The 26,002-nt window shown below is 41.1% G+C and overlaps 1 protein-coding gene across 4 annotated transcripts in view; it reads left to right on the forward strand.

The window, feature by feature from the left end:
* LOC308631576 (obscurin-like) overlaps positions 1–26,002 on the forward strand; it is a 166,845-nt gene that overhangs the window by 99,567 nt on the left and 41,276 nt on the right. The gene's annotated exons all lie outside the window — the stretch shown is intronic.

Consider the following 26,002-nt stretch of genomic DNA (forward strand, 5'->3'; position numbering starts at 1 on the left):
AAATAAAAAAATCTCACATTTTCTAAAAATGAGAAATTATCTCTGTAACTATGGTGCAATGATCAAAATAAGTAAACTATGTTGTGAATATCTACTCTACAAATCTTATTCAAAATTTGACAGTTATTTTAACAATTGTCTTTGAACCAAAATAAATCCAATTTTGGGAAATTTTAATATCAATTATTCACTGTGTCCAGTGGTCTTGTTTCTTATGTTGTTTTTTTTTAATCTGGGATGGTTCCTGAGCATTTCTGGGCTATTCATGATATCTTTGATTTTGATTTTTGAATGGTGTGTTTCAGTAGTAGTTCTATAGATTTTTCTTCAGTTTATAATTAGATTTTAATTTTCATAACCAGTGGATAAATGCTCAAATATTTGACTCTCAAGTTAACCTGAATGCTGCTGGTAGATTGCACATAGGGATCCCTGTTCCATCAATATGTCAATATATTTGGTGATATTAAAATTAATACCAATGGAATTTGCAAATATTTCTTTAGAGGAGCACATCGTGAAGACTTTAGGCTTTGTGGACCAGAAGTTCTCTGTGGTCATAGCCTAAAATCTGCAAATATAATAATTGAATGCCTGATGGCATTCCAATAAAACTATATTTTCAGCGTAAGTGGGTGAGGCTCAGTGGTAGAGTACGTGTATAGCACATATGAAGCGTGAGGACAAATCTCAGCATGGCAAAAGGAAACAACAACAGAAACACTTTATTTGCCAAAACAAGCTACATTCTGGATTTAGTCTTAATTTGTTGATCCAATGTTCCTCTAATGCTGTGAAACTTGAGTGGTGACCTGCATGTATGTTTTTTCTTTTGTATGCACAACACACTTCATATGCACCACATCATTCTTCTACAGACTTTCTGTACAATTCAGTTTATGAAATAAGAATATTTTCTGAATTTGCCCTCAGGTTTTGTTATTGAGTTCACCATTTCAATATTAATAAGCACTTTGCATATATGCCCTTGAAACTTATTCTGTTATCTTTTTAAAAATATTATTAATTGTTGATAGACCTTTATTTTATTTATTTATTTATATGTGGTGGTGAGTATCAAAAACAATGCCTCATCCATGCTAGAAAAATTCTCTTACACTGAGAAACAACCCCAGCCCTGTATTATCATTAAGAATGAGAAAATTAATACTCAGTTTATTTAATAAATCAGGAAGAAATTTTCATGGTGACTGTAGATTAAATTTTTATGAATTTATTACTTAATACTTTTTTAGCATTTTTGGTGTTACATATGTAATTTTTAAAATGTTCAAGTTTTACATATGATCATTATGTAAAGATTGAAAAATACAGTTAAAGAAGAACAAAGATTATTCTCCATTATTCCACTTAGATACAATGTCTTTCAAAAGGAGGGTCTGCAAACACTAAATTAAAATCAGTTTTTAATTTTTTTATTTGATTGATTGATGATATTCCAATCGAATCCAGAATATGCTCTATCCTAAGCCACATCCCAAGTCTTCCATTCATTTGTGAATCTCACTCTTGTGTTTTTCTCTTCTTGCATAACTCCAAGAATTACTTTTTCCAAAGTTACCATTGAATTTTACTTTTAACACATCTACCCTTAATTTCATGCACTTAATTTTACAATTTTACAATTACAATTGATGAATATCAATGGAACGTTTCCACTTCTAATAACAAGAACTCCCAAGTGGATGAAGGGAGTTTAGACTCCACCAAAACAGCTGTACAAATGATTTCTCTTTCCCACAACCACACATAAATGTATATAAATAGCCTCAATACCCAGCCAAATAGTTGTAGTAAAACTAATAAGAACTGGAGATAGAGGGCAAAACCAAGAACAGCCTCACTAAATGGTAAAGGAAAACTTCTGCCTTTCTCACAGATCAGCTTTTCCCCCAAGTTGACACACCAGTATGATCAGGAGAAACTGCCCAATTCTCAGTTTTCCCCTTTTGGTGTCAGAGAAAGGAGAACATAGCTCCAATATTCTGGATTTTTAGGGAACTGTTTTCTGTCTACTGTGACACAGAACTGGTGGCATATTTTGATAATTAGTCACATTGAGAAAGAGGAAAAACCATTGAACATCAAAGAACCTACCGTGCAGAAACCAGGTGGAAGAAAAGTTTATGTACTTTTGGTAGAATTCCACAGCTTTCTTCCTAGAAAGCTAAGTGTCTGGAGAGAGTGTATCCACAGCAAGGGTGACAAAGCCCTTAAATACTTAACTGGGCTTGCTGGTGAAGATTGTGTGCAGCCACCAGGAGAGAGAAGTTTGAAACTAAAATTCTCAACCAAAGGCAAACTAGTTCAAGGAGCACCCCAAGAAAAGCCATAACACAGAGCCATGCTATCCTGTAAAATCTGTGGGGCCTAGAAAATAAGGTTTCTTAGTGTTTCTGTTAAGAAACAAGAATGTCAAAAACTACAGTTTTAAAAGTATTAAGAAATACTAAACAATGAAAAATAAATGACAATAAATTAAATATTAGGGATAAATCTATCAAATATATAATTGAAAATACAAATGATCATTAAATTTGTGGTTCTCAATCTCCCTGACCCCCAGTACTGGGGATGGAACCCAGGGGTACTCCACCACTGAGCTGTACACACCATCCTTTTTAAATGACCACTTTTAATTTTGAGACACTAAGTACCCAGGCTGGCTTCCAATTAAGGATGCTCTGCTTCCTTCCACCTCTACCATGCTGGGATTAAGGGCATGAGGCACTGTGTCAAGCTTCTCAACCTTAAATAAAGGGAAAAAATAAGGCAAGTGAAACTTTAATACTAGTATTGAGAAAGAATAATAACCACAGTCCAGTAAAGAGAATTTAACAAACAAAAAGTTCAGGAGATTGGCATGTACATTTTTCCAAATGATTTTACTTGGGAGGCTGAATCAGAGCACAAATTCAGGGCCAGTGGCAACAATTTAGCAAGGCCCTAAGCAACAATGAGACTCTGTGTCAGATTAGTATATGAAAAAGTTTGGGATGGAGCTTGGTGAAAGACTGAGTTCAATCTCCTATACCAATGAATAAATTAATCAAAATCACAAAAGAACATGGCAGGTAATTAATAGCAATTCACTCGAGAAATTTCAAAGAAATAAAAATAACTCAGTAACAAATATGAATGGATAAATTATATCAGAAATCGGACTATAAGCTACCATTAGGTGGGCAAGCAGACAGTATAGGTTAATAACTGAGTTCTAGGTAAATTTAAGGATCAGATCATTAGATTCTAAGGTGCTTCAATATGTTCTGGACTGCAGAATTTTATCATGGAAGTCTTGGTGTTTTATTTTATTAATATCAAAAAACATGAATATAAACTCAATGGCATAAAAGTTGTACAAATGAATGGAAGTGGAAAAATCTAATTAGAACATCTGTAAAGAGAATCTATAAAACAAAAAAAATACATTCTAGATATAGTAATCCATAAGTTAAAGAGATTATTCTCATGTCTATTCAACACTTTAATGAGGAGTACAGATAAAGGTGCATCTTGGTGAGTACTTCTAATTAAAACAGGACTTAAAGTGAAAAATAAATGAGCACCACTTCTGCAAATCAGGAGACAGCACCATTTTTAGATGGCAAAACACTTAATTTTTTCAATTAAAATCTTGAACCTGACGCATGCCAGCTAATGCTGTTTATATACTTAAATAGAAAATAGAAACATTTAAGCAAAGAAAGGTGATAAATGACATATACACAAGAAAGATTAAAAGTTCTTTATTATTAATCTTATAATTTTTCACTTAGAAAACCTGATATATTGTAAAAAAAATCCTCAATATCTTAAAATCACAATGAGATATGAATAAGAGATAAATTTGGAAAATAGTAATTTTATTTATGTTAGGAATTGGGATGCAATAAATTTCTGTTGCTATTGTCTGAAATCTGTAATAGACAATAAATGAATGGGAGTGGACTCATTCCAAATCTGTTTATTACTAGAATAGTGGCAGGGTGATTGCCTACTATGAGTGTGCATGAAAGTTCCTGAGGTTGATGCCTAGCAGCTATAAAATAAAACAAAAGAGTCAAAAAGGTGCCTTTATTTACACATATGACCATGCTGTGGATTGGTCTACAGGCATTAATTTGATGGTCTTCATGCAATATCCAATTTTCTGCTAATGTAGCAAATCACTTTAAAGGTACTTTATGTACCTCTCTTGCTCCTTTGTAAGCATATCTCAACTTGTGTCACACAACATTTTTCAAGTGACTATGTAAAATTTTCAAAAATTCAGATTTCTAAATGACATTACTTAAAAATTTTCTCCACTTTTATTTCTGTTTTTGAATTCAATTAATCCATATAACCAATTTGTATATTTGAATATCCTGGAATAAGCTAATTTGTGTCTACAAAGAAATATTGTCTTTGAAATATTTATTCTTCATGGAGCTTTCATGTGCACATATGAACAAATTTTAAAATTAGCTTTTCTAATATATTACTAAGAAATATTCAAGGGCTGGGGATGTGGCTCAAGCAGTAGCCTGCTCGCCTGGCATGCGTTCGGCCCGGGTTTGATCCTCAGCACCACATACAAATAAAGATGTTGTGTCCGTCGAAAATTAAAAAATAAATATTAAAATTCTCTCTCTCTCTCTCTCTCTCTCTCTCTCTCTTTAAAATAAAAAAAAATTTCTCTCTCTCCTTCTCTCTCTCTCTCACTCTCTCTTTAAAAAAAGAAATATTCAAGGGGTCTTTTAGTTAATTTATATCTTTTTTAATTTATTATTAACTATCTTGGTCTAATGTGGTTTCTGGGCCACATGCATGTAATGTTAAAAAAAATAGTGACTTTGGGGCTGGGGATGTGGCTCAGGCGGTAGCGCGCTCGCCTGGCATGCGTGCGGCCCGGGTTCGATCCTCAGCACCACATACCAACAAAGATGTTGTGTCCGCCGAGAACTAAAAATAAATATTAAAAATTCTCTCTCTCTCTCTCTCTCTCTCTCTCTCTCTCTCTCTCTCTCTCTCTCCCTCCCCCCTCTCTCACTCTCTCTTAAAAAAAAAAAAATAGTGACTGGCTATAATGGTGCAGGCCTGAAAACCTAGTAATGGGAAAATAAATCAGGAGGATCACAAAATCAAAGCCAGCCTCAGCAACTCATTAAGAACATCAGAAACTTAGACCCTGTTTCAAAATAAGAATAAATAAATAGGCTGCGGGGTACAGCTCAGAAGTAATGCAATCTTGGGTTCAGTCCCTAGTAGCACCCAGAAAAAAAATGCTATATATACACTACACTATCATCCTGTTATAATTGAAACATACAATCAAACAAGAACAAAATGAGATCTGTCCCCATTATGACATTTTGCTATGCATTTGAAAGAAAGCCTTGTTGTCAATCTTTAGCAGTGAAAACAAATATGACTCATCAATATTTTTTATATATATATATATAATTTATATATAAAGTATTTTAAATATATATATATAAAATATTGATGAGCCATATTATTTATATATATATATATATGTTTTCGATGCTAAATATATTATATATATATATAAAATATTTATTGCATTTATATATAAAATATATATATATAAAATATATATAAAATATTTATTGCAAATAATGTAGAGGTAAGTATGGCCAAAACAATGCTGAAGAGACTATAAAAATGGGTACATTATCTTTAATGGATACTAAAATAATGTATATTTTATGAGCTAGTTAATATAGGGGTGTCTTAAGCAAGCAGGAAATCACTCAATAAAAGAGAGAAAAAAAACACAAAGGAATATTTCTGAGTATTCCCTGAGTATTAAAACATAAAAGAATAAATGTGACATGGTATTATTTTATTTATATATTTATCTACTTATTTATTTCTTACATACATGACAATAGTGGAATTCATTACATTCATACTTATCCATTCACAGAACAATTTTTCATAACTCTGTATATAAAGTATGTTCATGCCAAATTATGCCATTATACATGAGCTCTCTTTTTTTGCATTACAATTTTTAATACATCTTTATAACACAAATTGCCATATCTCTGTTTATACATAAGATATGTTGACACCAAATTCACATCTTCACACATGTATTTTGTATAATGATGTCTGTCTCCTTCCACCATCCATGTTATTCCCCTTCTTGGCATCTGGAATAAGAACCTTAATACTAATATTTGAGAATACAGAGGTTTCTTAGACCTGGAAAGGAAAAGAAGGCAAGGTGAGGCTTCCTTCTGACAGCCCAGTGAAGTGAAAGCAAAGCAGCATGGGGCAAGGGGAACTCAGCTTCCCCTCTACAGTCAAGTCTTTAAAAGACAAAACAGCAAGGAAAGTAAAGGCTTGGCTTCCTCTTCATAGCAAAGCTAAGGGCAAGGACAGGAACAATGAGACAAATTTAGCTTCCCAAAGACAGCCATCTCAAGGCAATGCATGGCAAAATGCAGAAAGGCCAGGCTTGTTTTCCCCTCAGTAGCCAAGCCATAGCAATGCAAGAGAAGAAAGGTAAGGTGAGGAAGAAAAGCAAACAAGGGTTGGCTTTCCTGATACAGAAGGCAAGGTCAGGCCAGGCAAAGCCTGGCTTCCCTCATGACCAAGCCATGAAAGTTTGGGCCAGACCAGGGAAGATTTGGCTTTTCTTAGAAGCTCAATCACAGCAAGGGATATCAAAGGAAAAAGAAATAATAATGCAAGGCAAGATTGGTTTTCCCCTTCATAGCTAAACCATGGTCGGTCAATGAAGCAAGCCACCAATTCAAGTTAGGGCAAGCTTTGACTTCCCCTGATGCACAAGCCATAACAAGGCTGGAAGGACAAGTCAAGGTCATGCTAGGCAAGGCCAAGCAAGTCTTAACTTCTCAGCAGCCATGCCACGAAGAGGCAAGGCAAGGCCAGATAAGGCAAGACCAGGCAAGAGTTAGTTTTCCTCCAATAATCAAATCTTGGCAAGAAAGTCAAGGGAAGACCAGACAATACAAGTATCAATTAAAAAAAAAACACACAAAACATCAGACTGTGTCTCACAACTGATTCCTCAGCTGGGTCTGTCAGTGAGATCACCTAATATGGCTCATCAATATGGTCTCAGCTACCTTCAGCATGTGGTATTTGGGTAACCAGACTTTTTTATGATGGCTTGGGGTATCTCAGGATATAAGGCAGAGGTGTGTCTATTGTGTCATTTGATTTATTCTTGGAAGTCACAAAGCTTCTTTAACACTGATGCAATTGGTCATGGTCCTGCCCATATTCAATACAGAAAACACACTACCTAATTCTTAGTGGGCAGGTAAGAAGTGGTCAAACAGACTGCTCACTCTGCCTAAAGTTGTTAAAACATCAAAAAGCCCTGTGACTCCACTCTTCATTACATTTTGATATCTTAAACTATCACTGTAATGTGTAAGTCCCTGTGTATTCTAAAAGAACCAAGTTATGCATGATCCACTAATGGTCTTAAAATATCTTGGAATAAGATGCAAAATTTGTACTTTATGTATCTGCCAGAATACTTAGTTGCAGGCCTTAAACATTTATTGAAGGGCATTAGGTAGCTTACAGATTTTCTAAAGGGGTCTGAGAATCTGGGCTGGAAACTATACGGTTGGGAGAAACCATAAAGTTATACTGCATATTGCTTAGGGAAGTTCCTGATGCCACTGATACTGAGCAGACATTGCCTCTCACCCAGCACAATGTTCCAGAACCTCTGGCTATTGCCATCTCTGAAATCTCATGTTCCATGCCTTTATTCTAGCCAAGGTGGATCTGTGCAGAACCTACTTCTGAATGTTATTTGCATCCCAAGAGGTGTCTTATGCATAGGTTCTCAAATGGCTGATGTTAGCCCTTTTTCTTTGTGTGAGATGCAGCCATGGGAAGAGAAACTGTGTCCCATCGTCCCAGATGTGGAACACGTATGAAAGCCTAAATACAGTATATGACATATAATTATGTGATATGTAATGGTTATAAGACTATAAGTACATTAAAATAGATATAATGTTGATTAACAGCAACATGATAATATATAAGCTCTCAATGATAAGTTCAAACCTATTTTAATGCACCTGTATCAATTTCATTGAAATAGTCATAGAATTGAGTTCCTGGGAATTTAATGGGTTAAGTCTGAAAATCTACTCCAGGTCTGGCAGGGATGCATAAGGTTTTACTAGACAGAACAGAGCGGTAGGACATTCATTTAAAAATCATTACAGAGAGGTAGAAGGCCAAGAGAGGTCGAGAGCAAGTATTCCAGCATATAGTAAAGGACTTTGCACTGAAATTATGCAGAATATGTGTATAGTGATGTTCAAGATAGGAGGTTAGTATAGTTTTTTTCATTCACTAGTGTACTTTTAACCCTTTACAAATCATATTTTCCTTTTAACTATTTGAAGGTAGTGTGTGCCATGACCAATATACATGCATTACTGATTTTGTTACAAGAAACAATTCCAGGTACTCAAGAAACACTAGCATAAAGGTTCAGATAAACAGGCCTTAGTTCTAAGTAAGACTTTATAGATTTTTAGTTTCAGTTTTTGTTGCAGGACCTGACCTTGGAACTACATGGAGGAATGCTTATCTTGCTCATTGTTCAGCAGGGGAATTCTAACATAGAATATTATGTTTGGGAACAAATTTCTGTCAGAACACTGTCAAGTGCAACTTCCTTGTTCCTTTGACAAGTTGCTCTGTTGGTGCAAGGTCAGCCTACATGTCAGTTTCTAGACTCTTGATGTCTGGACATCCATAAGATGGTCTGTTGTGAATCACCTCTGGCATATCATGACTGTTATATGTAAATTGGCAAATACTCACTCTTAAAGCTATTTTTGCTGTGAAATAAAGCATATGTGGTTCTCTGAAACAATCTCTGGAGGGGTTTCTCCATGCCCTCAAGCTCCCACAGTAGATGTTGGAAGGGCAGGCCCTTCAGCATTCTGGTGCTCAAACATTGGATAATCAGGTGATTTTGCTTGAGGGATCCCTGGCCATAAGGAAACGCAAAGCTCAAAACATAAGCGGTCAGGGCAATGGGTAATTTACGTGGTTAACATAAACATGCTCATCTACTAATTACACAACAGCTTTTAAATGCCCAGGGTATAAAAGTAAACTATGAGCAATTAGAAACTTTTTGGCAAGAATTTTTAGCTACAAATCCATGGTTTCCTTTGGAAGGAATATTCAATACTGACGTCTGGAGACCAACTGGCTCTGAAAAATGCTCCTCAGCAGGAGTAGCAAACACATAAACAAGCCTCAAACTTCTTTTATGTTATTTTGCTGGCTGTTAGTGGCTCACTCCGGGTGGAGAAGAGATTGCAGCAGTGGCCCACTGTTGTTTGGGAGAGACAGCTATCGCTAGAGAAGATCAGAAGGAAAATGGGGAAAGCTAACAAGAACAAAAGATAGTGAGTAAGAGTAGGGTAACACAGATGTAGAAGAAAAGGGGTATCTGATATGAGATGTTGAGATTTAAGTAGAAATGGACAAAGAACAGGAGAAAGAATGTAGAAAGAGCAAGGGGTCTCCTCTTTGGCTATAAGCTCTTATATTTTTCTTTTTCACAGATGTTGCAACAGTGCCATATAGAGGAGTTGACTCTTTCTGCATATATTAAATCAAGCTGTACCATGTCAGAGATGGCGATATTAGGCTTAACATAAGGCATGAAAACCAGTTCTATTATTTGTCAATATTATATATTCCAGGCCTTGGTGCCTTTCTTCAAGGTACCAGACCTCATGATTATACATTATATGTATGACATTATTTTAGCCCACCCCTCTGCACAAGACCTAGACTCTATCTTCCAACAAGTCCAATTAACACTTAAAGATATTGAATTAAATAGAGCTCCAGGAAATTTTCAAAAATTAGCCCATTTTCACTTTTTGTGAATCATTTATTAACTCTTGCAGAGATCTTAGTACAGGCTCTAGACATTTACATAAAATCTCTTTAAATGATTTACAAAAGGTTTTAGGAAACAGAAATTGGCTTACATTTCAACAGGTTCTTTGAAGGGCTCTACCTCCTCTGTTCCAATGTTTGGAGAATGATCTATATTCTTTGTCTTTAAGAAGATTAACTCCTGACGCTTACAAAGCCTTATAAGAGGTTAATAATCAGCTTGCTGATTATTTGCATCTTAGCCAATGGGATCCTGACAAGGACATTATTACTATAGTTTATACACCTCACCTATTTCCACTGGTCTTCTTTTCCAGGAATAAAGTAGCCATTTAGAATCAGTGCATCTTTCTCCTGCTTTTTCTAATACTAAAAGTATATTAAAACTAAAAAAATATTACAAAAATGAGAAGCATGGGGTTTTTGACGGCGGGGGCAGATGCACCTGTAGGGGATTTCCCATTTCCATTTACAAAGATGGGGGCCACTTCTGGCAATTGGGGAGCTGAAGAATAATCTAAAAAGAGAGGTAGAAATAGCCATTGCGGTGAGGGATTACGTGCCAGGAGATAACACACTGGCCCTCTCTGTGCTGATTTTGCTTTTTGGAAAGTGATTTCCACATCTTTAGATGTCAGTGCTTCCTTACCCAGGAAGATCTTTAAAAAGCCACTCCAGTGTCGTCTGTTCACGGGTTTGGTGCTCTGCCCTTGTAGAACTGAAACTCTGCCAACAACCCTGAGCCTGGGGGCAGATTCTTCCCTTGTCCCTCCTTCACACGGCCCCAGCCTGTCCAAGGAGCCTACAGCCTGCTCAGCTGTGTGGTCTCCTAGCCCATAAAAACGGTGAGGTCAGAAATTGGGGCTGTTTGGGGCCACTAAGGTTGTCATCACTTTTGGGCAGCAGGAGATAAGCATCACCGTTGTGACATCTCACCACTTTTGACAGTGACTCAGCCCTAGCTGTCCTGGAGGGCCCTGGTAGGCCGTGGCCCCGGCCAGAAGAAGTACTGTCTACAAGTGTGTTTTCCCTCTGGAGCGCTGAAGATCTGGAGTGTGGCCATTCTCTTGGCCCATCTCAGAGCACCCAAGGCTGATGATCCTCGGGATCTTTTTGGCGTCTGGACGCTTGCAGGGAGGGATGCCCTATGGGGGCAGAGCATTCGCGGACTGTAGAAAATCAGTTTCCTAGAAGGTAGATTTTGAAAGTATTTGGGGGTGAGTCATGTATGTCAACTGACAGCAGCACATAAGCTGTTGGGTGTCACGTTTTCAGAAATGGGTGTCATTAGATAAAGAGTATTTTTAAAAAGTTGATGTCCCTGGGCTGGGGTTGTAGTGCTTGCCTAGCCCATGTGAGGCCACTGGTTCGATGCTCAGCACCATACATAACTAAATATATAAAATAAAGGTGTTGTGTCCATCTACAGCTAAAAACATAATACTAACAACAACAAAAAAGTTGATGTCCTCATCAGTTCTGTGTACCTCCCAACACAGTCATCACCTTGAAGGTGAGCCTTCTGTAGCTCTGATGTATTCTCTTATTTTATTATGAGCTATAGGAACTGGGTCCTGTTAGGAACACAGATCACTAATTTGATATTTATTGGCACTAATACAATAGATGGTGACATGGTCACCTTCTGATCACATACTCTGCGCCAGGTGTTGTGGTCAGTGCTGACATAGACTGCCTCAGAAAGATCCTTGCAAAGGACTGTGATCAATAACAGTCTTTACTTACCATTTCACAGTGGAGAAAACTGGGGCTGTAACACCTGCTTTGTTCAAGGTCACATAGCCATGCAGAATGGGGACAGAGAACAGACACTCAAGGGTGGTCAAGGAGAAATTTGGTCAAGTCCAGATCTGCCTCTGTCTCCTCTCAAAACAAGGGAACTGCTGGACACTCGTGCCTGGATTCCTGGGACTTCTTCCCACGGGCCTTTTCCTTGGATGATTTTCCTCTGCATTCTTTTGATGCAATAAACGGTAACCACGGGGGGCGTGTGGGGGCAGCTTGGTGCCTCTGCAGTGGAGCCTGCATGTTTGCTCACTTTTCAGGAAGCCCTGGGTTCAACCCCCCACCCCAAATGACATCATCAACGACAAAATCCCCAGTAAATGTGGATATAACAATTTCTAGGTCCAGTGGATCCTTCTAGTCAATCATTGAAGCTGAGGACAGTCTTGGGAACCCAGAAATTCCACACTTTTTTAATATTTATTTTTTAGCTGTAGTTGGAAACAATACCTTTATTTATTTTTATGTGGTGCTGAGGATCGAACCCAGGGCCTCACACTTGCCGCGCATGCGCTCTACCGCTGAGACACAAGGGCAGCCCAGAAATTCCACATATATATATATATATCTCCAAGAGAACTGAAAGCAGCCGCTCAGACACTTTCTCATGAGGTTCAGGGCAGGGCAGCGTATTCACTGAAGGCGGAGACAACTCAGCTGTCTATCAACACCTGGATGAATGAACAAGAGGAGCTTGCCACACAATGGCATATTTTCAGCTATGAAAAGGAACAAAGTTCTGAAACATGTGCCAACATAGGTGGACCTGAAAATATCATGCTCAGTTTCTGCTAAGGGAAATGAGCCGGGCACACAAGGTCACAGTGTGAGATGGTTCCACTCCTGTGGTGGATGTACCATAGGCAGATTCACAGGGACACGAAGAGTAAAACAGCTTACTAGGGGCTGGGGAGAGAGGGAAAGTGGAAAGTTATTGTTTAATGGAAACAGTGGCAATGGCTGTACAGCATAGTGGAAATACCTGCAGTTCATATTTCTGAGTTGCATTCTTCAAAATAGTTACAATGACTCCGGAGGTTGAGGCAGGAGGATCCCAAGTTTGAGGTCAGCCTCAGCAACTCAGAGAGGCCCTGTGCAAAACTTTTTTGAGACCCTGTCTCAAAGTAAAAAATAAAAAAGGGCTGGGAATGTGGCTCTGTGGTTAAGTGCAGCTGGGTTCGATCCCCTGTACCGAAAGAAAAAAAAAAAAGGTTACAATGGCAAATTTCATGTTATTTTACAGTCCAAAGAAAAAACACAGGGGGCTGGGGATGTAGCTCAGGTAGAGCGTTTATCTAATATGCACTAGGCCCTGGGTTGATCCCTTATATCACACAAACAAAACCAAAACAAGACACCCCTTGACAAACCAGCCTCTACCTCAGAGCAAAGCCTGTCCAAGGAAGGGACATCACCTTTGTTCTTGGAAAGACCCACAGAGCACTCCTAGGCACATTCCCACCCTGCTAAGTTGTTTATCTACAAATAACAGGAGAGATCTGCTGGGCCAGGTGTCCCCTGACTCAGTCAGGCTAGGTGGGGACCCATAGCAACCCCCTAGCAGCCACCAAACAGCATGAGACAGGAAAATACCTGGGATGCCAGATGACCCTCCCAGTAGTTTATGGTGGTTGATAACATGTTGGGAAACCATGCAGTTCAGCAGGAACACCCCTCTTGGCTTAAACCAATCAGTTCAAATGAATCCCCCTCTTGTAGTAACCAATCACCCCTACCCAACTTGTTCCCGCCAGTGAATGTGCTAATCATGTTTTAGAGTTGTTATTTGATTTTCCCGCAGTGTGTGATGATTTGCTAAGAGATGCTATGATGTATGTGGGGGTCCATGCCTTCTCCAAAGACTGTATAAAACTGCTGCAAACCCTGGGCTCGGGCCTCTCAGCGTCACCAGTTGCTGTGTGTGCGCGCGCGGAGGACCAAGCTAGCTTGCAATAAACACCTCTTTGCTGTTTACTTGGATCTTGGTCTCTGGTGGTCTTTTGGGGGTCCCGAATTCGAGCATAACACCCTGAACCTTTTAGTAGTTTTAGTAGGGGGAAGAAAGGCCCAGATCTAGATTTTTTTTTTTTTTGGTTTCCTTTCCAAGTTGGGGAAGAAAAGAAAGGACCCAGACACTTCCAAAAATGAACTTTAGGCCCCAAATGTTAAAAGTTTGTGTTGCTCTTGTCTACCGAAAATTAAACCAGTTTCCAGGGCTGCAGCAAACAAATAACAACAAAAAGCAAAAGGAAAGAGAAGTCTATTTCCGGTGGTCCACACCCACCCTGCTTCCAGGCACCTCTTGGCAGCCATAATGAGAACCCTGGAAGTGCTATTTGCTTCAGGGGTGGGGGTGGGCATGGGGCTTGAGTCAAACAGCAATAGACAGGAAATTTTAAAATATTTGCAGGGAAAGGGAATTTTAAAGAAATGGTCTTGTGTTTAGTGGCTATTGCATCTGGGTAAGTGATAAAAGCTAATATAAAATATTCTGTTTGCAATTTCATAAATGCCAGAGGGATCATCCTGATCAGGAAAGCTGCCAAAAAATCCCCCCAAACAAACAAACAAAAAACCCAAATGGTGCTCAGCTTCTTGGCTTGTTCCAGCTGCTGGTGAGTGATTTGAAAATTCAAGTCTTTGAGTATGAAAAACAAAATAAGTTCCCACCATAGAGTGTTTGGGGTGTAACTTTTGTTTATTGGAGCCTCTGAGGGAGCCAGACATGAAAAGAGAGGCTGTCCCCATGTGGAGATGCACTTTGGAGATTTTAGGAAGCGGTTTTTGGTTATTAATGAGTAAATCAATTGCCTGAACCTTAGCTGTTGATCATTTTCTGGCCACTGGGCCTGGTTTTCAGCCGTTCATTGGGACTCTAGGAATAGCAAGCAAACCGGGCTTGGGGAAGCCTGGCTCGTGGCCTGGTCTTGGAAAGCAGCTGCCTGGCTCTCAGGACTGGCCTTTGCCACAGCAGAACCAAAGCAGCTGGCTCTGCTGGGGAATCCTGGTTCACACACTGGAGGTGCGTCTGTCCTGGAACCTGACACTGTACAGCCCGGCTAATTCAGCATTTAGAACAAACTGTGCCGAACCCAAAGCGGACGCAGCGATAAACAAAGCTCAAAGCTCAGAACTTGGAATCGCCGCAGATTTAGGACATGCCCGCGTGGGGGACAAACACAGAAGACATCTGGATCCTGGCAGGACTGTGTGGGTCACACGTAAATGCCCACAAGCAAGGGCTTGTTCTCTAACGGAATCAGCCGCACGCAGGCTTCTGACTTAGCTTGTGTTCCTGACATAAAATCTAATTGCGTTCCTACCTTGTGATTTCTGCATGAAACTACAAGTTCAGGCTGGCTGGCTCGTCCTGTCACGGGGACTGTGAACTCCCGCCCATTGCCGGCAGGTTGGACTCTTGACCTCCTTCTGGGGATGTCTGTCTAGCTGCTGTCCCTGGCCTCTATTTGGCTTTCGGGATTAGTTACAGTTGGCAACAACAGGCGGTTCAACTTTGTGCTTTTCTCCTCTTTTCCTGGTGCACAAACTTTAGTAAAGCAAGTTGATAACATGTGCGGCGATCTCTGACACAGGATTACTCTTTTCCAGTCAGCCACTGGATGAATCATGAAGATGAAAGGCTGGGAGGCTGTGTAAGCACATTTCGAAATTTTTTAAAATTCAGTATTTTTGTCCTGACCATTTCCAGGACATGAGGTGTCTTTTTTGGTTAAGTTGTGTGAACAGGCTCTTCTGTGACAGTGTTTCTAGTCCTCCTGCAGACAAACCTTCCTGATGAAATATCTGCATGAAATATTAATTATTAAAAATAATAATTATTAAAAAGAATACAAATTTAGAGCCAGGAGGTATGGTGGCACACACCTGTAATCCCTGCCTCTCAAGAGGCTGAGGCAGGAGGATCACAAGTTTGAGAGTAGCCCCAGCAACTCAGAGAGGCCCTAAGCAACTCAGTGAGAACTTATCTCAAAATAAAAATAAAAAGGGTTGAGGATGTGGCTCAGCACCCCTGGGCTCAATCCTCACTACAAAAAAAAAAATGCAAAAAAAAAAATGCAAAAAAAAAAAGCATCAAACAACCCAGTATCTGGAAGGCACAGGAAAGAGGCAAAGCAATAGTGAACTTTGTTTTCAAAACTGTTCCTGAAAAATTCTCTCTTCCTGAAGAGAAGCCGCCCAGGCAGCCTCTCCCAGGCCTGGAGAATGTTTTGAACCCAGACTGACTGAAGCTAGATCGCACTGATCTGAGCTGACGACTGTCAAACAAAAGCAGAGTCGGGCCCCAGTTAGAGCAGTGAAGGAAGTTTTGTTCAGGAACTGTTGCAAGAGGGGAAGAGACCTCAGAATACAGGCGGGCTGCTTTCCAAATACAAGCGCAAGCGGATATTTATGACTGAGGGAGAGGGAGGGGATCAGTGGATGGGAAATTACCAAGAGGAAACATCAGAGGTCACAGGGATTCTGCTAAACTGACTTAGCAGGATTCTTGTGGAAACCGGTCCCGGCCGAGGGCAGAGCTCAGGGTTGGCACCTCAGGGTTTAGCAGACTGGAGCTGCCTCAAGGCGAGTCTTGGTGATTGTACAGCACAGAGCGGTTCCAGCTCCTGCATATTCCTTACAGAATCCCTCTGGATGTTCACGTTCCCTGGGGCAGGTGAACTTGGTCTCAGCTAGTTTGAAACTGTCTTCTTGCACTCTGCGAGGACCATGGACTCAGTTAAAATTTTCAGATTGAGCTGGAAGTCCTCATGGGGCATTGCTAACCTGTACTCCTAATGTCTGTCTGGCTTGGGGCACGCAGTGGGGGTGCCCACCGGGGTTGTGCTTGTCTGGGAATCCCTGACTACCACCACAAGGCCTTGGCCCGGGAAGATGTTCAGATCAGCTCCAATTTACTGGCCAGGGTTATTCTGTGGCTGAGTTGATACCTCAGGTAAAGACTTTTAAATGGGGTGTGGTGGTGTAGGCGACTCAGGAGGTTCACCAGTTTGAGGTACACACTTACCTAGCACATGTGAGATCCTGGGTTTGGTCTCCAGGACAATAGAGAGGAACAAAATAATTTTTTGAGGAACTTAAGTAGAAATCTACTGGGATTTCTAAATCAGAGCTGTGTAATTCATGGCGTTTGTTCCAATTCTGTATCTGAGATCACTTGAAGGTTGGTCTTATTCTGCTGCAGGGAGGTCTGACTAATAACAGTTTTTCTCTACAAAGGCAGGTTAGCATTTGGCCAAGAGGCAAGGAGATAAACTGTGCCGACAAAGAATTCACACAGCAGGCTGAAATGTCTTCCTTTGAAAGCTGCTCTGCTGGGCACGGTGGTGCACACCTGTCATCCCAGCAGCTCAGGAGGCTGAGGCAAGAGGATCACAAGTTCAAAGCCGGCCTTAGCAATTGAGAAAGGCCCTAAACAACTTAACGAGACCCTGTCTCTAAATAAAAAATAAAAAGGGCTGAGGATGTGGCTCCATGGTTAAGTGCCCCTGGGTTCAATCCCTGGTATCCCCCCAGGGGATAGAAACAAAGAAATGTTGCTGGCAAGGATGGTCCTTGGCTGGCACCTGGGAATGTAGATTTTGCACGGTTATCACCAATTCTAACTGAAACGGGTGACCTATTGCACCTAAACTGTTTGTTACAATCATGTGTTTTATAGGCTGGGATTTTTGTAGCTGGTAGGCAGAGAGATTGCCTGTGCCAGCAGTCCCAACCCCAGCCACCAAGTTCCTCCTGAGCTACCTCGGATGGCCACACGGATGCCGCGCTCAGGGAATGATGCGTGTCCTGGACCCATGCTGGGAGAAGACTCTGGAAACCTGCATTTCATTTTCTCTGAAACTCCTTTATTTGCCTTCTTGAGGCTGATTTTCCTTTGCCCCTGGCAGTAAACATTAACCTTGACGAGAACAGCTGGGGGTGGGGGTGGGGTTGTGAGGCTCTCTAGTGAATCATTGAACCTGGGGGTGATCTTGGGGACTTGGACCCAGCCCTTTCTCTAAAGTACCTTCTTTTGGAGAAATACTTAGACTTATATGATGTTCATAGATTGTTTAAAAAAATATTTCAATTATATCCCTTCAGGGATCTCATAAGTACCAGGAAAGAATAACCCAATGTATATGTTAGAGATAGTTTTAAAATCTAAATTTCTTTTCCTCAGTAGAATTTTTAAACTATTTTAAAAGTAATATAAAAATATATAATATAATATCTATTAATATAATATAGTGCCATACAATGTAATGTTACATATAGTTGAGTTTTAATACTTCCTAAGTGCATATAGGTTTCCCTGGGTTTTGCTTTCATTTTTATCAAACTTAAGAAGAATGCTTTCAAAATGGGAGTTCATAACCCACTTGAATCAAATGTACGAAATATGATATGTCAAGAGCTTTGTAATGTTTTGAACAACCAATAATAAAAAAAAAAGGAAGAAGAATGCTTTCAGATGATGTAATCTTGGGAATTTGGGAATTTCCTCCTCTCACAAATTGTCTTTGGGATTGGGAAATTTGTTAATGGTATTTGTGTCCACGAGTCCATATTATTTTCTAGAGCTGACATAATAAATGCTAAGGCTGCGTGGCTTACAAGGGCAGGATTTACTGTCTCACTGTTAGAGAAGCTGCCTGGCTGAAGTCAAGGTGTGGGCGGAGGTGCTCTCTCTAATGGCTGGAGGGGAGACTCCTTCCTGCCTCTCCCAGCCTCTGGTACTTGCACGTAATTCCTGGTGTGGTTTGGCTTACAGATGCACCACTCCAGGAAAGCGACTGACTCTTTACTGAACATTTGCTCTATGCCTGGGATTGTTCTAGTGACTTGCTACTTGCCATCTCATTTAATTTCTCAATGATCATTTAAGGAGTTATCATCCTCAGATGGTGTGTGACAAATCCACGGCTCACTCATTTTCCTGTAAGCACAGCTCATGTCATAATTGTGGTTTCAACCCATCCTTCCCAGCTTCAAAGTCCACATGTTTAATTGTGTAATACCAAGCAACATGGCAAAGATGATGCCTATATATATATATATATATTTTTTTTTTTTTTTGGTGGGGGTAACAGGGATTGAACTCAGGGGCACTTGACCACTGAGCCACATCCCCAGACCTATTTTGTATTTTATTTAGAGACAGGGTCTCCCTGAGTTGCTTAGCACCTCGCTTTTGCTGAGGCTGGCTTTGAACTCATGATCCTCCTGTCTAGGCCTCCCAAGCTGCTGGGACTGCACGCATGAGCCACGGTACCCAGCTAGATGATGCCAATTTAAGGTGAAGTTCCCCAAGTGCATATGTTGTGAGGGGTGTCTGTGGAGGCAGGGTGTAGGACAGAGGGGGAATGTAAATTGGCTAACCAAGGGTCTTGACAAGGCAGATGCAAGAGGACCTCTAAGAGAAATGTATGAATTAGATTTAAAATGATAAAACTTGTGCCAGGTGCTGGGGCACCCACCTGTAATCCCAGTGGCTCAGGAGGCTGAGGCCTCCTGAGGATCACGAGTTCAAAGCCAGCCTCATCAACGCTAAGCAACTCAGTGAGACCCTGTCTCTAAATAAAATGTAAAATAAGGCTGGGGATGTGGCTCAGTGGTTGGGTGCCCCTGAGTTCAATCTCTGGTACAAAAAAGAAAGAAAGAAAGAAAACTTGTTTGGGGGCAGTTTGTTATACTATCAAAGTGAAAGTTAATTCTGAGGAAGAATATAAGGTATATGAATTTAAGGTAACTGGAAAAGTTCAGGCAGAAGTAATGAGGCCCTTGACCAGGCATAAGCAATAGAAATGGAAAAGAAGGGAAAGAGAGAGAGATTTGTACTGGGATGAACCCGGAATTGTGTTGCAGGTAGATATTTAGGAAGTGTTAGGATTTAGGTAGCTGTTTAGAAAGAGTTTAGATTTAGAAAGATCATTGTGATATTTTAAGCCCATAGCTCTGCCATTAATTTTAAAAAACCCATAAAAACAGAACCCAAAATAAAGCCACAACATATAAGCAAAATGCAGGTTTTGAAAAAATGGAAAATTAGGGTTGGGGTTGTGGCTCAGTGGCACAGCGCTTGCCTCGCACATGTGAGGCCGTGGGTTCGATCCTCAGCACCACATAAAAATAAATAAATAAAGGTAGCGTGTCCAACTACAACTAAAAAATGAATATTTTTTTAAAAAATGGAAAATTACCATCCACTATGTTCTGCTTGTTTGTGTTCCTCCAAAATTCACATGTTGAAACGTAACCCCAAGGTCATCCAGAGGTGGGCCTTTCAGGGGGTGATCATGTCCTGGGGGCTCTGACATCACCAGTGAATGGAATCAGAGTCCCTTCTTGCCATCCAAAGACACAGCAACTAAAGGCACCAGCCGTGGGGATGGGATCCGGTTCACCAGACACGGAACCTGCCTGCACCTTGCTCTTGGGTTTGCTGCCTCCAGAACTGTGACATAAGTGACTTTGGTTTATAACTGACATGGTCGAAAGCGTTTTGTTACAGCAGCCTGAATGACGAAGACACCCTCTGATGCTTGGTCCTGGCCCTTAGGTGACATCGGTGCATTCTTACAGTGAGGGCCTCAGATGGGCCCAGACACCGTAACCGGGGCAGAGCCAAGGGTGGAGACCTGGGTGCGTATTGGTTGGTGAGGACTTCTCCTCTGTGTTTAATACGGCTGTTGTGGGAGGCCTGGTTCCCGCACTGTGGTCCCTAAAGCCAGTAGATAGTCCTTCTCCCCGGGGAGCAGAAGGCCAGGACAGGAAGCTGAAATCCTTAGACAGCTGAGTGCAGCTGTCTCTCCAGGACATCTCTCTCTCTCTCTCTCTCTCTCTCTCTCTCTCTCTCTCTCTGGATGCAGATCCCTGGGGTCCCTTGTCTGGGAGGAGGACATGAGTCTCCAGGGGTGATGCTAAGAGGAACAGAACTTGAATAGAGGTTCCAAGAAATCCCGCCCGTGGACCCAGAGACCCCTCTTGCTTGGAAATGGACTTTTTCCTCTTTCCTCTGGTTTCTGTGCATTTCTGTTTTGCTGTCTCCTGCATTGTTAAGATTTACTGAATATTCTAGTATATTCACTCGACTCTTTAGGGTAAGGGACATACAACAGGGCACTCCTCTTATAGGTCTATGAGAGACGTTCTATGTGCAGATTTCTAAGTTCAGGTTCATGCCGATTTTCTTTCTTTCTTTGTCAAGTACAAAATGACGTTGTAATATTGTCCGGATGCCTTTTCAATCCAAGCAGGCTTCTACCACCTTCTCCCCTGTCACTACCCTCCCCTCCTAATCCAGACACCCCAGACCCTTCTCTCTAAGAACCTGTGTTTTGCTTCACATAATCACGGGAACCCACCGGCAGATTTCCTATCTCTGTAGCTCAACCCAGACGTCTCAATTTATTTTATTCCAGGAGTGCATAGTTTGATTTCTGGTCCCATCCACTATTCTCCTTTGGAACAGAGCAGCAGATCTCTCTGGCTTTATAAGCAAGAGTGTGGCATACTCTAAAATACCAGCTCCTTTAGGAAATCATGTCCCCAGGACCCTGAAGGGTCTTCAAGCAGGAATATTTTGGCTTTCCCATGGTCCTCCAAGAAGGACAGGAGGCAGATGTTGTAGCTGGACCTCCGTAAAGCCTCTCTTACCTGGAAATAGACGTGGAGAAGGAATCGGGGTTGTCCTTGGAGTTGAGGCTCACATACATAGTCATCTTCTCTGAGCCTCCCATAGTAGTTATGATCTGGGTCACAACTTGGCCACTGGTGATGAGGCTTCTGGATATAGACTTTTTACTTTTTTACTTTCAAAGAGATGCAAGGGTGCTTTTGTTCTTGGGACAGGCCTGTGCTCACTGCCAGGTGGTCGACCACCTTGGAGATTCTGTAGAGTGGTTCCTCTTTCCCAGGATGAGCTCCTCCATCAAGAAACTGCCCGCGGAGATGATGTGGGGAAAATTAACCCTTATACGATGTTGGTGGGAATATAAATTAGTACAGCTGCTATGGAAATCAGCATGGAGGTTCCTCAAAAAACTAAAACTGGAAACAATATATGACCCAGCTGTACCACCACCAGGTATTTATCCAAAGGAATTAAAGTCAGCAAACTATAGAGACATCTGCATAGCCCTGTGTGTCCCAGCACAATCCACAATATCCAAGCTATAGAATCAGCGTAGGTGTCCATCAACAGATAAATGGAGAAAGAAATTCTGGTATGTGTACCCAGTGGAGTATTATTCAGCCATAAAGAAGACTAGAACCATGTCATTTGTAGGAAAATAACTAACACTGAGGGCATCATGTTAAAGTGAAACAGTTCAGACTCAGCAAGATGAGTATCACATTTTCATATCACAGATGATATGAGAGTAACAGGGACATTCTAAGAGAAAAGGAAGGGGACCAGGGTAGAGGGAAGGGAACATATGGGGTAGATATGACAGAAGTATGTTATTTGCATGTACAAATTTGCTGCAATGAAATTCTTTCTGCAAAATTAAAATACACCAAAAGAAAAGGACAAAAAAAAAAAGAAAGAAAGAAACTTCCCAGAGAATGTTCCATGAAAGACCACATAAAAATGCATTTGACACCCGAAACCTAGCAGCCAATAACACAGGATGATAGAATTTTAAATCAATTTCATTGCGAGCAGAAAATAAACACTAATAATTTAGAAATTTGTTGAGATTTCTCATGGCCTAGAAGGTCACCTATCTTTGTAAATCTTTTACATGCATTTGCAAATAATGCTTCGATCAAGTTGCCTGAGGGTTTAATTTTTAAGTCTGATTTCCTTGTAGACTTTTTTTTTTTTGTCTAGTTATATCAATTACTGAGAGAGGGGTAGGGTTTAGTCATAGATATGTAGAGAGATTCATTTTAAGGAACTGGATCATGCTGATTTAAATGTTAATTGCATCTTTAAAAAAAAAAAGCCTCCACAGCAACCTCTAGCCTGGAGTCTCCCCAACCACAAGGCTCCGTTGCCTGACTCAGCTGACACATAGAATATCCACCCTTTGCTGACTTGCCCTCCATTAAATCCCATTCATCCTCCAAATAGAGAGAATAGCAGGGGCACGCTCTGCCTCCCACGATACGAGTCCCCTTCATACACCTGAAAGCCACAAACCTCTTTCCCAGAAAAGGATGCCAAATTCTTGGCGACATTCACCCTCCTCCTTGCGATCCTGGAACTTAAATACTATTATGTAAAGTGAATCCATCTTACGTTACATAATAAAGGATGAGAGAGGGAGGAGAAGACACACACACACACAAGCATGTTCATCACAAAATGTTGAAGAACCTCCCATAACAATTAGTCTTTGTTTCTTTAGCCGTCACAGGGTCATACTGCTATCTATAACTACCTTCTTCTACTACCCATTTGGTATTTTCTTTGCCTGCAGCAAGCACCTCAGCTGCTGTGGATCTTTGCTCGAGAGGGTGACTCAAACTTTCATTCCTCAAGGGTCTGACCATTAGTAATCCTGCCTAAATTGATGTATTTTTCTATTGACTTTAATCCCAGGGCGTGGTCATACTGAGGTACCCCTAAAGGACCTCCTGTATTCCAGGCACCTTCTTCCTTACCGCCACTGTGGAGCAGAGGTCTGGTTCTCTCCTGATAACTAGGCTCAGTGGTGCCCAACCCACCAGCACAGTAACACACCACTTTTGTTGGTTGGGAGGTCTGAGGAACCCGCGTTGGCCATGTGGCTGTTTAACTTGCTCCTGTTGAGACCTGGAGAGGAGCAGAACGTGAGGTGGCAGGGGCAAAAGCAGAAACTTTGTTAATGGTGCTTGAAAGGAAAGTGACCACAACACTCGGAGCGACCAAAAGATCTTTATTGCAGCAGTGCAACAAAGAGAAAAGAAGGAAGGAAAGAGAGAGAGAGAGAGAAAGAAGAGAAGAGATGAACAGGGAGAGAGCAAGAGCAAGACAGAGACGGAGAGTGCGCGCAAGAAAGATAAAGAGCAAGAGAGAGAGAGCAAGAGAGAGGGGGGCCTGGCAGGAGGGAGTTTTTATAGCCCAAACATAATGGGGCCTCTGGGTCTGCAAGCTGCCTTGTTGGCCCAAGGGGGGTTGAGTGCTCAGCTTTGAGCAGGACTTGACACAAACAGGTGATAAAGGACCAGATAGAGGGGGGTTTGAGTGCGTGGGCTATCTTGCAGCCAGCATCTGTTCAGCCTGCCCTGCAGACAACACAGTTCAGCCTGCTCTGCACCCAACAGTGCTCCCTTTTTGTTTTTCTAAGTGACATGGGGGACAGCGTAAAGTCCTCTGGCTACTTCGTGCTTAATGGTGGGCGGCGTTAGACCTAGAAGGGGAAGCGGAGGAATGTTCAGGGGACAGGTCTGAGAACACCTGGGCAGCCAGAAATAACACTCAGTGGCTACAGACAACTACTGTGGTAGGGGTAAAGTCCATAAAAGTTCCTTGAAACCACAAGTCCTCGATGGCATCAAACCAGTCCTGGATGGAGGAGATTCTTGGTATCAGCCACTGGTCCTGTAGCAGGGACTCTAGGAAGTATTGGAGGTGGCTTGGTTGAATCCAGTAATGTTAAGGGTGACAGACTGATTGCAGCCAGTGGAAGGGCAATCGCCTTGACCCATAAACTGGGAGTGGGTGGTGTCATCCTGGTGTCATGTCACTTGGATGTAGAAGCAGTATCTGTGGTTTGAGATAAAAACTTGAGAGAGAGTAATGATTAGTAAAAGAAGAAGAGGGTTGGCGAGAAATTTTGAGTTTGGTGGGCATGGTGGAAGTCCAGGACTGGACATTTGGAACAAGTGCCTTTTTAAGACATGGTGGTACCAGGGGGAGTTTAGGTACGATGCTTCCTTGTGGGGATACTGTAGAGCAGACAGAATAAGCAGAGTGGACCTGCTGGAGAGTAGTTCTCATTCCTATGAAGTGAAAGAGGGGTTGTGAAAACTGGAAAAAGGGGTTAGAAAGGGTTTTAGAAGGGCACAGAGTCTCTGGAGCCAGAGGAGTTGGTCATGAGTTGCAGGTCTCCATCTTGGGCACCAGGGCTGGTAGTCTTAAAGAAGTAGTTGATTGACCAGCTTGTTGGTGAATTTGTGTATCTGATCTTGCAGGAACTTCTGTAGGCAATTTAATAGACATGGTCCTATTAGGAGAAACAGAGAGAGGACTAATAGGGGTCCTGTGAGGGGGGGAGCCAAGGCCATACTTGACTGAACATTCCCCATGGAGCCTGTTGGCTTAGTTGCTGTCTCCTCTTTTCTAACTGTTCTTGTCCTTCATTACTCCCAGGAATGACTGTGTTTTGGCTTAACTGTTTTGGGTAGGTATTTAAGATCAAGTTGGTCAAAATTGACTTTATTTCTATCTATTGTTAAGAGTCAGCCGAGTTCCCATAGGGGTCACTCGTGGGGAAACTTGAGAGCAGCTTCTCAGTTCTACTAGTGCCATTTGCGCTAGGATGGGTCCAGGTCTTGCTTGACCATGTGGCTTCCCTTGGAAGCATCAGGGATGTCTCCTGTCTCCAATGACCCTCCTATTCACAGCAAGTGCACTGATTGGCTTTTCATTCTCCAGTGGTCTCAATAATCTCCCTGATCAGGAGGTTATGTGGCCCAGAGTTGCAAAGCTCTTTAGAGAAGTTCCCTGTTCCCTGGATTCAGACTGACTCAGAGGGCCAGAGCCAAATATTGGTTTTCTTGGCCATTTTAATTTAACTTTAAGTCTTGATCATAAACACCCAGCAAAGCCAATTTCACCCTAAATTAAGAGTACTGGGCTTTAGCTGAAGTCTGGCCTACTTTGTAGTCATTCTGACATGTAGTAAGATGGGAAGAACAGCCTTATCTCAGGTAAGGCTAAGATTTATAAATCTTAGGTAAGATGTTCTAGTATTGAAGCTGATCTTTTTTTTAAAAAAATATTATTTTATAAAGTTTACATATATGTTGTTGCTTGATGTCACATGAATACTAGGTAATACAGTATATTACATTTAAATTGTACCCAGTGTATAGAACTTTATATTAATCTTATTGATAACAGGTCCAGTTATAGAACATTAAATGATATGAATAAATCTTCAATAAGTTATTTTTATAAGCCTAAAATAACCATGCAACCTTTTGGAGAACACCAGCTTGATATAGTTTTTTAAAGCTTCTATCTTTTTTTTTTTTTAAGAGAGAGTGAGAGAGGAGAGAGAGAGAGAGAATTTTTAAT

This window comes from Spermophilus citellus, assembly GCF_964194105.1.
Source record: "Spermophilus citellus genome assembly, chromosome: 12".
Classification (NCBI taxonomy): domain Eukaryota; kingdom Metazoa; phylum Chordata; class Mammalia; order Rodentia; family Sciuridae; genus Spermophilus; species Spermophilus citellus.